Source organism: Protopterus annectens, chromosome 1.part0 (assembly GCF_019279795.1).
Source record: "Protopterus annectens isolate FY-2018-M chromosome 1.part0, PAN1.0, whole genome shotgun sequence".
In the NCBI taxonomy this organism is placed as follows: Eukaryota; Metazoa; Chordata; order Ceratodontiformes; family Protopteridae; genus Protopterus; species Protopterus annectens.
The window spans coordinates 1347541079-1347559640 of NC_056725.1; the positions used below are offsets into that span (position 1 = coordinate 1347541079).

General features: G+C 36.8%; 1 protein-coding gene across 2 annotated transcripts in view; it reads right to left on the reverse strand.

Annotated features, from left to right (window-relative positions):
• The window catches only part of CDC40 (cell division cycle 40), a 1050785-nt gene that overhangs the window by 633194 nt on the left and 399029 nt on the right, over positions 1 to 18562 (reverse strand). The gene's annotated exons all lie outside the window — the stretch shown is intronic.

The window sequence follows — 18562 nt, forward strand, 5'->3', positions numbered from 1 at the left end:
CAGGAAGCTTGTAGGGGGTGGAGATGAGAATTCTTTGGAGTCAGAATGCTCTTGTATTTTAGAATACTTACTTTTGTCTCTGTCACCCTTACAGGATTTCACCCTGTCCTCTTGAGGAAGCTTAGAGAAGGCAGACAGTCTTACAGGTCTCATCTGAAGGAATCAAGCCTTTTAAAATAAGCCTATTTCTGTGATCTGTCAATGTCAAGTTTATCAAACTTTTCACAAATTGAAAAGAACTGTGGAAAATACCTAAACACATCACGTACAGAGTGGCATTCCTAAGCAGGCAGTTTGTGATGACATTAACATACATTTCTTTTAAATCCTGCCTTCTCTATACTAATGGTACAGCCAAAAGCATTGCTAGCTAGTAAACTGATGCAATCTCTAAGGCAGAAATTTTAGGTAAATAAAATAGCAATAACCCTAACTACAATTAAGCAGCCAAACAGAGCGACAGTAAAATGGTTCATAGGTTAGTACTAGGCTAACTACCTTTGCAAGCCACTGCAAGCCTAGCCGATTATTCCTTGCGAGACTTAAACCCTGATCCTTGTGTCTGTAAGGCAAACACCTTAACCATTAGGCCACCCTCCTAAACATTTGGTGGTGAACTAGACAAAAAATGCTACAAATAAGGAAAAAAATCTCATTAAGGACATAAATCACACCCGTCAGTTAAGTGAGCCAAAGGTCTTAAAGCCAAAAGAAAAGACGCTTCTCCAATTGAAACTGCCACAGAAGAAAGAAGCCTGGGGCCATTGGTGATCACTGTTGGTGTGAACAGTGGCAAATAGTGAGATAATTGTATACAAGAAATTAGGGGCAAGAAGGAACAGCTGAAGCCTAGAAAAGCTTTTTTTTTTACTCAATTTTTATTTTGAAGATATAACATATTAATGATTGTTTACATTAAATAAAATACTTAACTATATACAATATTTACAATTAGCCTGACAAACTGATTAAAATAATAACAGGTCTATGTAAAGATAATGATCTTAATACATTGTATTTAAATTATCAGGAAGAGTCTCCAATTGCATGGTGTCAATCAATGTCAAAACTTTTCTCCATGGGTTATTAACTAATGGCTTGGGATAGATTCTTAATTCTTTAGTTTTGATCTCCATTAATACAGACTTCTTCAGTAGACATAGAAATTCCTCCATGGCAGGCGCTGTGCTGGATTTCCATCTTCTGGTTATACATTTTCGAGTTATTGCTAGTATGGTCCATATTAAATGCAAGTCCCTCTTTTTCAAGTGAGGATCATCAATTACATTTAATAAGATTAAATATTTATTCAAACCAAATATCTGTATATATATATATATATATATATATATATATATATATATATATATATATATATATATATTGCTTGTATGAAACTGTTAATTTCATTCCAATATGTTTTAATACTGGTACAATCATAAAAAAATCGGACTAGTCTGCATTAACTAATGATTGGCATCTCCAGCATAAATTATTACTGGAAGAGTTTATCTTTGAAATTTCCTCAGGTGTTAAAAAGGATTTATGCAGATATTTCCATTGAAATATTTGCCAATATTGTGAATCGGAAGTTAGTTTAATTGACAGTAAGATATTTGCCTTACCTTCTAGTGATAAAGGAGTTTGTATACCTTTAGTTAAATATTGCCAAGAAGATACTTTAGGAGCTCTTTTGTAAGCAATTAATACATTATATAAGTATGACAACTTATTTTTTTGTATTTGTAGTATTATAAATTATTTCAAACAGCCAAATTATGAATCTTGGGGTACTTTTAAAGGATGACTTGTTTACTATGCTACATAGATCCTTAGAGTATGTTAAAACAATCCATAGGCTGACATTAACTGTTGTGTTTCCAAGATCTGTTGATTTTTTATACAATGAAACTAACATATTAAGTTCCTATTTCCCCATGAAATAAAAATCACTCTATGTACTTTGTCGGGGAAATTCCTTGTAATACTAAATGGAGTTAGTAATGCAAACCAAATTTTTATGTCCATATTCAGGGTCTATATCACATAGTCAAAGTGTCAAAACTTCAAATATGTAAACATCGAACCCGAAAGTTCGAAACTGAATACTCCGAACACTCAGAACAGGGAAAAAACAATTGCTGTTCCAGTACAAAACATGGAAACACACAGACACTAAATACTGTTTCTAATGCGGGGGGCTGTGCCCCCCAAACCTCCACTACTTAAATATACCAACTCCAAGATCACACCACAGTAGAGGAAATAGCAAAGCCATGGAATTGCCCACTGAATTCTTTCCCTGGGAAAGAATTTGATGTTCCGCGGCTTCATTATTTTCAGACTTCGAACTTCCCAGTTCGAGGCTTTGGCATTCGGACTTGGGCATTCGGACTTCTGAAATACACCCCCATATTCATATTAATAAATTTCCTAAAGACGTCAAAAATATGATTAGGTTGGTTTTATGTTATATTGTAAGTTTATACTCCAATAGTACCATATTCTATTATCTTTATCTGTGACTAAGATTTTTTGACATATCAATCATTCTCATTCTTTAGTATGATAGAATGTAACAGTTTCCAATTAGAAGAGCATCTAGGATTTACCCATTCTATCACCATTTTGAGTATGGAAGCCCTTATTGTATGTTTCAGGATTTGGAAATTTTAGCCCCCCTTGTTCCCATTGTCTAATATGATGGTAATATGCCACTCTATTTTTTTTGGGTACCATAAAAATTTTAAGAAAACTGATGTAATTTCTTTAAGAAATCTTTTTATTGGTAGTAATATAACAGAATGCGTTATATACAATACTTTAGGTAGCAAGACCATTGTTATCAGTTGTAATCTGTCTTCAAATGTTATAAACATATTTTTTTCCATTTATTGACCAATGTTTTGATTATTCTGTGATGTTTGTGTAATAGGTGTTTAGTATCTCTACCATATTGACACAGTATTATCCCCAAATAGTCTAAAGCTGGAACTTACCAATAATATGGTTTACAGATGCCTGTAAACTCCTCTTTTTTATTTAACAAGAACTTTGATTTTAATTTGTTAAAGTAAAGACCTGAGAGTTTTTGGAAGTTTCCTACTAACAAATCTATTTTATCTAATACTTCTTTAGAGCTGGGCAGAGTGAGAAGCACATCATCAGCAAACATTATTTTGGAACTATATTCATTATACAGATCTATACCGGTTAACTTTGAATTATTGCATATTAAGATTGCAAGAATTTCTATGGCCAGTGGAAACAAAATAGGTGACATGGGACATCCTTGTCTAGTACCTATAGTGATCTGAATTGCCTCAGAGGTAAAGGGACCTATTTTGACAAATGCCAAGTTATTCTCATAAACTTTCTATATAAGTGTGATAAAGGAGAGAGGGAAGTAAAATATATGCAAAACTTTAACTAAATAGTCCCAGTTTAAGGAATCAAAAGCCTTGTCTATGTCTAGACCAATTATCGATGCTTCTTGATTTCCTCTATTTAAATGATCAATTAGTGTGAGCATCCTTTTGATATCAGCCTGAGTATGCCTATTATATATAAAACTAGTTTGATTTTTATTAATTATTTTAGTCAGAGGGATTTTTATTCTGTTGACCATTATTGACAAAGATTTTATACTCATTAGTCAAAAAAGATATCGGTCTGTAAGAGTTACAATGATTAGGGTCTTTATTTTCTTTTAAGATAGGCGTAATTAAAGAACATCTCCATGAAGGTGGGATTTTTGCTAATGATTGGACTTCAAGAAAGGTTTTATGTAGGACAGAAATTATAGAGTTGGGAAATAATTTATAAAATTCTATGAATATCTATCCCTGGTACCTTATTACATTTACTTTCTTTGATCTTGTCTAGAATTTCTCTCTGTGTTATTGGTTTCTGTAATTCTAACTTTAGTTTTTCAGAATTTTTTTTAATGTTGGGGGTTATATTTTCTAGATTCCAATTTTCGATTATGCCTATTTTGCTTTTATGATGTTCAGCATGATATTTCAAAGCATCTAAAATATCACCTATGTCTGAGACTTTCTTCTTCCTCCCCTCATGTAATATACTAACAATGTTATTGGTTTTCGACTACATTTCAACTTTCATAGAGAGATTATGTAGATGCTTTGGAGAAGTAGCATAAGAGTTTATTTTTAATCTCTCTATGGCTAAATTAATTTTATGGGATAGTATTTCATTATACTTTTTATTTGCTTCTTTTATTTTCTTTTTATTGTCCGTTATCAGTTAAATTCTTATTGGACTTAAGTAATAAACGTTGATTTTGTAATTCCTGTAACTCTGATTCCTATTCTTTAACTTAATTTTTGAATCAGCTGATGGTTTTACCATATATATAGGCTTTTAATGAATCCCATACCATAAGTATGTTTATTTCTGGTTTGTAATTATCTCTAGAAAAAAATGAAGTTCAGAAATTAGCCAAGGTTTAAATTCTTTGATTTTTGTAATGTATGAAGGAATCCTAGAAGTAATAACTAATGGTTTAAACTATGTAAATTTCCAGTACAAGGGAGTTGTGATCTAAAAATGGACATGGTTGTACCGAGGAATTCACGATTTTTGAAAACAGACTGAGACGCATATATTTTGTCTGCTCTGGTTTGGGTACCATATCTATAGTCTTGATGTGAAAAAAGTAATGAATTAGGTCCTATAGCAGCATAAGTGTCTCTTAATTTGAATGTCTCAGTCCATTTTTTTAGTAGTTTAGTGGATGATAGGCAATGGCATTTCTTATTTGTGGTTTCTGTGACATTTGTAATACAGTTCAAGTCACTTCCTATTATATTACCTTTAGAGATAGTTGTAATGATATCCAAATGCTTCTTAGCTAGACCTACCCCATACCAGGGAACCAATATAAAATATAAATTCACTAATGTCCATATTCTCTTACTAAATTTTAGTATAACTATAGCTATAAGCCCGTCTTTGTCTACATGTTTGTAGATAACTTCTGGGCTTAATGAGGTCTTTTTCCATATAATTGTTACTCCTCTAGTCTTTGATTTATAGGAAGACTGCGCTAGTATTCTGTATTTATTAGGATCCCATGTAAATGTGTCATTTTAAAATGGGTTTCTTGAAGAAAAACTACTTGAGCTTTATTTAGTTTTAGATACCTTAATAAACTGGATCTCTTATTCGGATTGTTTAAGCCATTAGTATTTAAAGACATCAATGTTAAGTCCATGTCAGAATTAAAAAAAAAAAAAAACAAAAAAAACAAAAAAAAAAAATTTGTATTAACATTCTAAGTACTAAATACTCCTCCTGTGTATTTAACTCCATATTAATTAATAAATTTAGGCCAGCCGCGGTGGTGCAGCAGTTAGCGTTGCCACCTCACAGCAAGAAAGTCTCCGGTTCGATCCTTGGCTGGGGTGCCTTCTGTGCGGAGTCTGCATGTCCTCCCTGTGGTCGCATGGGTTTCCTCCGGGTGCTCCAGTTTCCTCCCACATCCCAAAGACATGCTGCAGGTGGACTGGACACACTAAGTTGGCCCTAAGCATGATTGTGCCTTCTGTGGAAGGTTGGTCGCCGGGCTGGCAACTCAACGCCGTAAAACTTCACTGCCAATCATGAGTGGACAGGTGATCCGCTGTGGTGACCCCTAACCAGGAAAAGCCAAAAGCAGAAGATGATTAATTAGTAAATTTCTAATCATCTTAATCAACAATGTTTTTTTCATCAATATTGATAGTAAAGACTTTTGGTCAGGCATTTTAACATTTGAAAAAGAGATGAATAAAACCCTATTAACAAAAATTTGCACTTATGAGAATGTTATTCCACTCTAAACATGGAATGAAAGACATTCCTAGTCTAACAGTCTTGTCTTTTCGGCTTTTCCTGGTTAGGGGTCGCCACAGCGGAACTCTGGTCTGCTAATGATTGGCAGTCGGATCTTTATGGTGCCGAGTTGCCAGCCCGACACCCAACCTTCAGTGAAGGCACGCCCATTCATGCATGTCTTTTGGAGGCCACTCAACCACGGGGAGGACATGCAGACTCCACACAGAAGGCACTCCAGCTGAGAATCCAACAGGAGAACCTCTTGCTGTGAGGCTTTCCTAGTCTAACAGACAAAGATAAATCTGTTAGACTAACCATCCTAATCACGTTCTTTACTCTTTCTGAGCCCGTAAGATAATTATTATAGCAGAATAATTTGTAAATTAAGCAGCTTATGGTGTTTACTGTTCTTCCATTCAGGTTTAATTTCTCTTATAAACTTATAATTAAATCAACAACAAACAATTGTGATCACTGTATTACTAATGTAAAGGTGACTAATCACTGTAAACAAGAAACAAACAAGAGTTTTATATAATACTAAGTTTAAAAAAAAATCACACAAGTATAAGTCTATCTTCTATCTTGATTATATGCAGGTTATACATTTAGTCTTTATGTTAGGTAATCCTGATGTTTAAAATGAGTATAGCTGAACAAATGTAATGAAACCTATGAACCAACTGGTTCTAAAGAAGCTCTTACGTTAAAATAACATATTTAAGAAATCGTTGCAGTAGTGGTGTTCTCTTTTATTTTGCATATTAATTATAATCAACCAATTTCCCAGAATTAGGATAAAATAAAAACTGAGTATTTAAACATAGTCCTATGTAAACAATATCCAAAACTGATGCATCATCAAAAGGTACTAGGGACAACACACTTATAAGAACACAAATTAACTAAATGAGTAAATATTGATTTGATTATTAACAGTTTTATGCAGTTATATCAAATTTAGTAAGTAATAACAATAGAAGTAGTACTGCACGTAAGCCTTTGGTATTAATGTCAACTCTCACTGGTGTTTTATAGATTATAACATTATGAGAGAGTTAGGAGTACACTTGTTGAAATGCATCTGTATAATTAAAGATAGTTTTATATGAAATATACCAGTTACAATTATGACTAGTTAACAGATGAGCAACTTTCTGCTACTTAATTATTTTTGCAAATGAAGCATGAATTATTATTAAAGATGTTTAATAAATCACTATATATCTTGTATAAACTATTAAATCTATATCTTAATACCTTGTAGTGCATCTAGTTGAGATAATGACCATTTAGTTACTGTAAGCTTCCTTGGGGTACTAGATGTCTATCTCATTTCATGAAACAGATTAAATAATCTTATCTACTATCCGGTCACTAATATACACCAGTTTGCCTTCCTGGGCACTGATATCCCCTTTGTCTGTGTTGTTGGTGTAGTCATACTGAAAATTAGGGCTCTATTTGGTACATTGTTACATTAGTTTGCAAGTTAAGCAACACTGTGTCCACTTCATTGGCATATAATAAGATAAACTAATGGCTCTTCTATTTGCAAATTGTGCCATCTATTAAGCATAAGTTAATTTCTGTTGTACAGAATAATCTGTCAATCTATAAACATATTATAACTCATAAAACAGAATTGTCAATTTTTTATATTATGGAAAGAAACATCACAAGTTATCTGAAGTCATTTTATGCACTCCTGTTTACTACTTATTCTCTCCCAGATGTGCCTGATTTTACGTATATATCATGCTGAGATTTACTGAACCTTACACTTTTCACTTCATGTAAGAGCATTGCATACAAAAACTAACTGCTGGACAACCACGGTGAAGTCTTCATGCACTTACAAAAGTTTTATTTGATAAAAGGACAAGCAAATTGTGAAAGCGCTTGTCCTTTTATCGAATAAAAGTTTTGTAAGTGCATGAAGACTTCACTGTGGTTGTCCAGTAATTACATTTTTGTATGCAGTTTTGGATTTATTTACTGGGCATTCAACACGCTCTGGTGATTTTTTCTATTTTTCATGTAAGAACATTGACAATAAACACAAACATAACTCTAATCCAGGAGAGCAAGTTAGTAACGGCTTAATAATTACATCTCATTTGAATGAGCTACTAACACAAGTTTTGCAGTTTACAAAGCATCTCCGTGTCAACCCACGTCTCGGACTTTCATGCAGACATCAAGCATTCATGCATCTTTCCCCTTACCTTTTTCTCTTTTTTTAGTTTTTTTAAATAAATCGGATACACAAGGCTTACCTCATACATATGCAATCGTGAATATTAGCCAAAACATCAAGCAGTACCCACTTCTATTATAGCACTTCAGGGAACCAAAGGGAGAGCAGAAACGAGTGAACAAAGATTGCAATGTACACGCTAGCTGAACTTCATACCACAGAGCACAATCCATTCATCAGAGCACAGAAGGAACAAAGCCAGCTAATTAGACTCCATACTAATCAGGGACAGGAATCGTTCAAAACATAGTTCACTACCAGACATAGTGACAAAGAAAAACAAACCCTCGCATTAGCAAACAACAAGATTTCACTAAGCTTCTATGACATTTTCATTTAAATAGCAGTGTATATTGATCACAAGTGCGAATCTTGTATGATTTAAATCGGAGGTAGATTATTCTTTTCAATAACTCCACAATCTAACTAGTAATTATTCCAAGCTTAGAATATAACAGTATGACAAAACTAAATACCAAAGGCACTTGAAGCTGACTATAAGGGTTGAAGAAAGCCAAGATTAATAAACTTGTTACCCCCTTTTAAAATCATGAAATATAAAATAATTTACTATTTAAGTTCACTATTAAAATGATTCAATTATAACGCTCTTAAGTTAGAACCAATCATTTTTCCCCACTTTGTATATGTATAAAGAAGTACACACACATGACATACCTTATTTGACATACATTTGAATGTAGTCACGTTGCAGTAGATATTTTGAGAGACCTAGAAGGGACTGCAATTTTTGATTCAGTTTTTTTGTTTTTTCTTTTTGACATCACTATCTATTAGAACCCCTCCCTTTTTAATTTTTTTACTTTTTTGTACAGCAGATTGGAAAACCATAGGCAGATATCTATCTACATATTTACATTTTGATTATATGCTGCGCAACTTACAGAATTTAATCAGCTCCCATTTCACTGACTGCATAATATTAAATCACACGCCCCTCATAAAACCCCACAGCTTCATCTCTTTTTCTTTATATGTATATCTATATATATGTGTGTGTGTGTGTATTATATATATGTACATATATACACACATATACATTATATAATTCTCACATTGTGCAACAGTGGAGAAAAGCAGACGTTTCCTAACCTCCACTGTTTTACAATCTCACTGTAAAACACTAATGTGTCAATGTACCTGGCAGTCAATCAAAATTCTGTGATAATTTTACTTTCAGCTGACCAACATTCAGCCATTAGGGTGTGAATTATATATAAACATGTAACAATGGCATACAAATAGACATATGTAGTTTAACATTACAGCTAAAACAGCATTATACAAGGAAGTGAGAGGATCAAAAAATTCTTATTTCACTTTGGTACACTTAAAAATGACCCCAACTTTTCCTTCCTATAACAAAACCAAAAACTGTACAAGTATTCATTTTTCAGTGTTACACTGTTCAGCTAATTACTTAATTTGGACAGTAACATTTTTGACTCCCCATTCACAAAAAACTGTCCTCCTTGGTGCCGATGTAAGCAAGAGCCTAATAGATATAAAAGTTTGTCATTCATTTAAAAGGAAGGCAAAAATTATGTTTTGATTCCAGGACTTTGGTATCAACCTGTTGGCAGTCATAACTGTAAGCTGGAAAATTTAAATTTCTATTGAAGACTACTCAAAATAATTAACAGACAGGATTTTGGGTTGTGACAGGGAAGAGGTTTTTAAACTTTTAATTTAGCATTTGCTCTCCCACCACAGAAAAAGGAAAGAAAGAAGGAAGAGGAGAGGAGAGGGAGAAGAGAGAGGAGAGAAGAGAAGAGAGAAATCCTGGAATCCTTTCAATTAAAGACCACTGGTAGCTGGAAAACTGTCGGGGCATCAAAGAGCCAGTCTTCTAGCTATTGGAAAGTCTTAACCCCTCACAGCTGCCAGTGGCCTGCAACTAGTGCCATACATTTGATGAACTCAATGTAGACTGTGAAAAGACCAAAATGTAAGATCTCTGCCAGGTAACAACTGACTCCAAACTTTCAGGGCTCTCTAGTGTTATACAAGAAGGTATTGTGGAGATCCAAATAGTACAAAAAATGCTTTGAATTAAGACCAACCTGGATTTTTCTTTTCTAATGCTATGATTTAGGCCACTGCTACAGGACTGAGTTTTTTTTGTCGTATTTGGCACTAAAAATAGGGTCCAGAACTCTCAGAGGTTGAAGACCTCTTGCTTTGCTGTGGATTTTTGATAAAGACTTTACTAGGGTAGAACTGTGTAACCGCTGAAATGGAATTTTATTGCCTCTGGTTATTTCTTGCATGCACTTTTCCCTGGTGATCTTGTACAACTGTGATAGATGGTGGAAAAGGTGCTCCCTTAAGTGCCTCTAGAACGCAGCAGTCAGGAAGGGCTTCAGGAACAATCCAGTCTGCCCTGGGCCTGGATACATATCTCCCAGTGATCAGAGCTCAACTCTATACCCTGGGCTGGCAACCATGTTAAATACTGCCTTTTACATGCCCCTAGTGACCATGATGGTCACTAGTTTAAAGCCGCATTCAACATGGGCTCCTTTGAATTATGTTAAACAAGCGCTGTGGAGGGCAGACATTTACTTACACAGCTGTTAGGGTATTGTGCTGCTCTTCCATATCTATTAGGCTCTTGCTTACATCGGCACCAAGGAGGACAGTTTTTTGTGAATGGGGAGTCAAAAATGTTACCGCAGCCTCCTGTACAAACTCAAAAGTCTGAACCACGCACGGCAGTGTACCGCTATGCCAGCTTCTGTGGCCCTGACTGAACCCCCAGCTGCATTACATCTAAATTAGACCACTTGACTTCTGAGGTTTGAGGAGGCTATGACCTAGGGCACATCTGCTAATATCGTCTCAGAGGCTATGCAAACAGACAAAAAGGTAATAAAAAATGTCCTCCTTATCCAAGTTGTGACAAAGTTAGAAGTAACAAGAGATGAGGGGTGAGCTGGCAGAGTCGCTCTTGAAAAAACATTTTTATTTCAAATACTGCACTTCCAGAACTGCAATAATTAGAGGGGGCAGCTGGCTCCTCTAGTTGCCAAGTATGGCACTGGTAAGCTTGTCATTGCTGCAAAATGGAACTAGCTTTACAAGCTTCTTAAAGTCAAAGTCAGATGAAATATTGTCCTGGGGTGAGGAAGAATTAAGGAGAGACTCTGTCTTGACAATGACTCAGGGCACTGTGTGCTGGCATGCTTGGCTGAACCTCCACATCCATTTCTTTGGATTTTGCTGCACAAGAGGGGATCTTAGCAGATGAAACCTTCTTCCACAGAACGAATTTAAGATTTTTGACAGTTCAGTCTTAAGCCTGACTACAGTTAAATATCTAAGGTTCAGAGACAGAACCCAGCAAGTCACTGAGGTCAGGTCTTCTAACAGATAGTCTGCTTCATATGGAAGCTTTGCAGCTTCTTGGAATGTTTCTGCAGCACCCTGCTACATCCAAGGCAGATAAGGCATTGACTTGTTTTGTGTCATTCACCTAAGCAATAAACAAACCTCACGTGTCCATCTGTGGGTGTGACGTCCCATCTGCATGCACAGATGGTACTAGTAAAACAGCAGCTTTGGTGTGGTGATGAGTAAGAACCCAGGGCTTGCATGCCAAGGGAGGAAGGAACAAAAGGGAGATACGGGTTGAAACTAGACAGAAACAAGGGAAGGAAATGGATTACTGTTTTTTTCACTACATTTCTTACTGAGACGACAAAGTCAAATTCATTATGTAAAAACAGAAGTTTTGCAAAAAGAAAATACCAGTCATACATCCTGATATACTGTTCATATCTGAGCAGTTCACACAACAATGAAGAGCTGGATGAAAACTTAAAGGAAATGATAGGAGGAGGGAGCCAGGTAGCCTAAAAGGCTCTGGATCCCAAACGGTCCTAAATTCATGTAGCATAAAGTCCAACTGTTTACCAAAGATGGATCAGTTTTAACAGGTATAGCAAAGTTCACTTTTACTCATCTAAAGGTGCTACTTACACTACGATTATAAATTTAATTCAAATTTATATCCCTTCATAATAAACGGAAGTAATAAAATACTCTCTAAAAAGTCCTCCACAACTCAGATAAATTTTAGGTCATTATTCTTACCTTTCATGCCTTACATGATATATGATTTGGGTCCTATTTATTAAAAAAAAAAAAGAAAAGAAAAGAACAAAAGAAACTGCTGTGCCGCTATGTTCCAGTCCAGCTGCCGCATCTTGCACAACTAAAGATAAGATTATCATGTGGAGTCACTGGATGTGGCCACTCAGTCTGAGGACATCATACAAAGCATTGCATCATGGCCCAGCAGAAAAGATTGGGATATGCAGGATGCGTTCTTGGTATTTCATCACACGGCACCAACAAAACACATTACAACCTGTAACTAAGAGTTGACAGTGCCACTCATGCCTTTATGGGGGGAATAGAACCACATTTAAATATCTATATAACATTTCCAGTGAGCACAAAGTAGTTTTAATTGTTTTACTAATTTCTGATGTGGAGGTTTTGTGTTATACACAGAGTGCAATTAACACAAACATGTTGATATTCTCTGAAGTGTTTCTTCAACATTTTTTGCATATGTTAAACATATGTATGAAGTCTGGAGCTGATTTGACCATTTAGATATTTTGATATAATGTGACTTTCTGTGTATGCTTAAGGGAGGGGAACCCCTCTGTGAGACCGAACACTGTTCGTACTTGAGACCTTTTGTCCTTGTACATAGCCTGCACTAATTCTACCAATGTTACTGGTACTTCTAACCATTGCAGTACTGCCCACATCAGCTTTCTTGGGAATTTATCATATGCTTTATCCAAGTCTGGAAATACACGGTTGGAATCATTCATCCCTTGCTTCTTCTCAACTATCTGTCCCACTGCAAACATCAGGTCAGTTGTGCTGTATCCTGATCCAAATTGCTCAATTCTCATCTTGCATTCTACTACTTTACATATCCATTTATCAATCACCCTCTCCAGAACTTTCATGCAGTGTGATAGTTTGATTCCTCTGTACTGCCTACAGTTGTGGATGCCCCCTTTGTTCTTGTACACTGGCACAAGAATGCGTATTATTCAGTCATCAGGAATACATCTTTCTCTCTATACTGCTATGAATACCCTCAGACTCCATCTCTCCTACCTCATCCAACATCTTTATCATATTTGGCCGTAACCCCCTCTGAGCCTGTTGCTTTCCCTCACTTCATTTTCCTTTGTGCTGTTGCTACTTCTTCTATAGTGGGCTCCTCCTCTTCCTTCACTGTAAGCTGCGTCTGGGGCAGTAAAGATTCTGTGGGGGTTTCTTCATTCAGAAGCTGTTGAAAGTACTCCTTCAATCTGCCTTTAATGTCCTGTGGACTGGTGAATAGGTTGCTGGCATCCCTTATGAAGCATGTCTGATTATATTCTTTATCTTTCTGTCTTTGCCTTGCAACCTGATATAGTTTATTTGCGCCACCTACTGAGTTGCTTTCCAGAAGCTGGCAGAGTGCCAACGATGCTCTGTTCTTGCTATTGCAAATCCTTGCTTAGCTTCTTTGTTAACTGACCAGTACTCCTTTCCTAGCTTGGTCAGTCTTCTCCCACTTTTTCCTGCACTCCTTTCTTTTGATGACTTCCGCATTCCACCACCAGCTTTCCTTATGTAGCTTATTTTCCATACCTGGCTCAGCCACATATCAGTCCTGTAGTCCTCTCACACGCTGTTTTGAGGCACTGCCATTCTTCTTCAACTCCACCCATTTCCTCCACTTCCTTTGGTGCTACAGCTCTGAGTAATTCTTTGAATAATTGTACTTTCTCTCCAGTCAGCTTTCTGGTCTTCAGTTTTGTCTCATCTCTGTTAACCTTTTCTGACCACTGCTTGCAGCTGATTGCGGCAACCAGTGGTTGACACTGTGGACCAACTGTTTCACTGCAGTCACTGAGTCTACCCCAGTGCCCTTTCCTTACTACTGCTTTGTGGTACTACTACCCTTTCCTTACTAGTCTAGAAGGAAGTCTACCCAAGTTGCATGTTGGCCACTTTTGTATGTGATCTTGTGACCGTCTCCCTTTTTGAACCATGTGTTGGCTACTATCAAGCCATTTGCCAGACAGAAGTCTAGAATGGCCTCTACTGTTCTATTCCTGTTGCCCCACTCATGTGGACCCAGGCATTCCTTCTATTCTATTCTGTCTTGCCCACATACAGTGGATATAAAAAGTGTACACACCCCTGTTAAAATGCCAGGTTTTTGTGATATAAAAAAAAATGAGACCACAATAAATCATTTCAAAACTTTTCCCACCTTTAATGTGACCTATAACCTGGACAATTCAATTGAAAAACAAACAAATCTGTTAGGGGGAAAAAATAAACGTACAATAAGCTTGATGCACAAGTGTGCACACCCTTAAACTAATACTTTGTCGAAGCATCTTTTGACTTAATTACAGCATTCAGTCTTCTTGGGTACACACCTGCCAATTAGAGAGACTCTGAAAAACCACAAATAAAGTTCAGCTGCCCTAGTAGGATTTTCCTGACATTTACTCAGTTGCAGGTTACAGCAAAAGCCATGGTTCACAAAGAGCTTACAAAGCATCAAAGGGATCTCACTGTTGAAGTATCAGTCAGGAGAAGGGTACAAAAAAATTTCTACAGCATTGGATATACCATGGAACACAGTGAAGACAGTCATCAAAAAGTGGAGAAAATATGGGACAACAGTAACGTTGCAAAGAACTGGATGTCCCTCCAGAATTGAAGTCAGGGAGGCTGCCAAGAGACCTACAGCAACACTGAAGGAGCTGCAGGAATTTCTGGCAAGTTCTGTTGTGTACTACATGCGACAACAATCTCCCATATTCTCCATATGTCTGCACTATGGGGTAGGGTTGCAAAATGGAAGCCTTTTCCTACACAGAAAAACATCCAGGCCCAGCTAAAATGTGCAAAACAATACATCAAGTCTCCCAACAGCATGTGGGAAAATGTGCTATGGTCTGATGAGACCAAGGTGGCCACAATTCCAAAAAGTACGTTTACAGCAAAAAAAACAACACTACACATCAGCAAAAGAACACCATCCCCACGGTGAAACATGGTGGTGTCAGTATCATGTTTTGTCGTTGCTTTTCTTCAGCTGGAACTGGGACTTGAGTCAAGGTGGAGAGAATTATGAACAGTTCCAAATACAAGTCGCTTTTGGCCCAAAAATGTCAGGGGTCTGCTAGAAAGCTGAAGATGAAGAGGAATTTCACCTTTCAACACCCCAAGCATACATCCAAATCAACAAAAGAATGGCTTCACCAGAAGAAAATTACAGTTTTGGAATGGCCCAGCCAGACCCCAGACCCAAATCAAATAGAAAATCTGTGGGGTGACCTGAAGAGGGCTGTGCACAAGAGATGCCCTTGCAATCTGACAGATTTGGAGCGCTTTTGCAAGGAAGAGTGGGCAAATATTGCCAAGTCAAGATGTGCCATGCTGATAGACTCCTACCTAAGAGGACTGAATGTTGTAATTAAAATCAAAAGGTGTTTCAACAAAGTATTAGTTTAAGGGTGTGCACACTTATGCAATCAGCTTATTGTATGTTTTTTATTTTTTATATTGTTCCCCTAACAGATTTGCTTGTTTTTCAATTGAATTGTACAGGTTATAGGTCACATTAAAGGTGAGAAAAATTTTGAAATTATTTATTGTGGTCTCATTTTTTTATATCACAAAAACCTGTAATTTTAACAGGGGTGTGTACATTTTTTTATATCTAATGCATGTATATTCAAGTCTCCATTTATCAACACCAATTCATGTTGTCCTGCTTTATCTAATAGGTGCTACAACTGTTGTCTGAATGCACTCTTTTCCTCACTATCCTAGGCATAGGCTGAGATTATGTACACTACACTGGAGTCTGACTGCCATGAGTCTGTCACTAATTCTTGATGATATTCCACACTGCCTTCTGAAGCGCCTCTCACCACAATTTCCACACCATTTCTACCCTGTCTTTCCCTTAAGTAGTAGACTCTGGATCCCAAGCCAACAAGCTTCACTGTACTGCTCTTCCATCTTGTCTCTTTGGATACATAGGATGTCCAGCCTCCTCCATATCATGTCATCCACTTCCAAGCTGTGTCCTATAAGTGAACCTACATTAAGTGTAGCAATTCTCAGTTAATGTTTGGCAGGCAGATTGGTTTTATGTCTAGCTTTCTCTCAACAGAGCTATCCCAAGCTGGGCAACTAAGCATTGGTTAGCCAGTAGCTTACTGACCCAGGGCTAATGGGCTTTTTATGGCAGCACATACTGGCCAATAGGGGCATATACACTGTTAGCATGGGTCCCTGGTGTAGGTCAAAGTAGGCCATGTCCTCAACCCTCTTTTCACTGGTAACTACCCATGCCCATTTCGGTGACATTAGTCAACATGACCAAATCACCTAGAGCCATATTTTATATCGAGTGGCTAGCTCTGCCATGGCGCGCAGTCTGTGATTCATGTTCGCCTATCTTGAAGATACTGCGCACCATAGTAAATGCAGAAAGTCGTTGCTCTGTACAACACTTACCCCTACAGGGAACCATGTAGAGTATCGTGCTGTTATCCACAGTTCCATTCATTGGTGAGTTTGAGATTGAAATACTCAGCATGTTTTTTGGAGGTGAGTGGAACCCCACAGAGACACACGGAGAACATACAAACTCCAAACAGGCAATGGCTGGAGGTCAGGATCGAACCTTGTACATGGGAGGCGAAGACCTTACCTATTATGCTAACTTGTCTTTAAATGTTTGGAATAAAACAGGAATCTTCCCCATGGATCTTTAGGACTTTTTGTTTTTGTGAAATTCTCCTTTTTGGTGAAGATATAATTTAAGAGAGACCAGCTACAAATTTCTTCAATAGAGCTGATTGCACATTACAGTTAATATCCCATGGAAGGTGCCCAAGAAGATTAAGTCGAGGCTAGAAAAATCTTAGTGATCAAAATAACATACTAAGAGTAGATGGTCCGAGGTAAAAACAGCACTTACTCTCATCCAGGGAAATGAGAAACCATCTCTCTCTTATTTCCACTGGGTCCAAGTTCTTTGCAGTCACTGCTATTAAGAGTACAGTGCTAAAGTCTGAATTCTGACCAAAGTAAATCCTGAAAGCAGACAAACATCACTCAAACAGACTTTCCGGATGAGGATGAGAGACCTCAACAGTCACTTTTTGCAGTCAGGTGTAGATATTGTTTGACAGAAACTACATCTCAATAACAGGAAGAATTCCAGTCCCTTGAACAATGGAAAATAGCTTAGAATCCCTAACCTCCAAAACTATCCTTGATTTTTTCAGTGTCCCTCCCAGTGTCTGTACTGATGAAGGCTTATCTGAGTTTACATGTGGTCAGTGCTTTCACTGTTAAAGGCTTTCCAGTGACATGAGCAGCTTACTTCAAATCCCCATCAATGGAAGTTGGGAGTAAAGAAATGTCAGAATCTGTATTAGATGGAGAAGTCCTAGAAACCAAGGGGCATGAAATCTTGCTTTCAATATGTTCAGATCTCATCTGAATTAACTTTTTCTATTATTTCATCTGCTTTAGCCAGTTTCACTAGATACTTCTTAAAGTTCTTTTTTATGGATATCACATACATCTCAGTCAAAAATGATGAGAAAGCTTTCTGCCTGCTTAACATAGTGGCCTGATTAAAATGTTTACAACTACTGCAGCTGTGGACTTCATGATATGGGCCTAAGCAAAAAGGGTACTATGGAAGAAAGTCTTCTAGAGTAACTTGACTACTGCAATTGTACTTTATACAGAGTTAGTTACCATCATTAGGTATAATGTCTGTGATGGGGGGAAAAAAGCTCTAAAAAGAATATATGAAAACAATTAAAAATATAAGCAAAGAAAAGCTGAAGCGCACAGTGAAAACTTACTTTAGTATAATAGAAGAAGAACTGAAAAAAAAATACAACAAGGTGGGATATGCATAGGAGACGGATGAATACCTGCATTGGTGTATTCTACAGTGAAACCTGCACTGGTATGTCAGAGGGAAGAGAGAAGCCACTGATCTTGTGGTTTCTGACCAAAAGTTGACACCCATATGGTGGGTCTAAACCAAATATTATTTACTATAACAGTGATTTTTCCCAAAGAATATACTTGCATACTTCTTTACTGTCTTGCCAACAGTTCAAAGTTTTGGCAGACAAGAGTTCTCGGACCAGCTCATGTGCCCAGTTATCAAATAAAAAAAGTTTGGTTTTCAAGCTCGACAGTCCACCATCCTACTCACAGTTAACAGATGTAAGGTATGCTTGCATGTCTTATCATTTTTGTCCGTCTTCAATACCACGAACCAGATTTTAAAATTATAATGCTATTTTTAGCATTAGTGCAACAATTTATGTATGTTGTTTGCTTATAGTCATGTACACGCATATA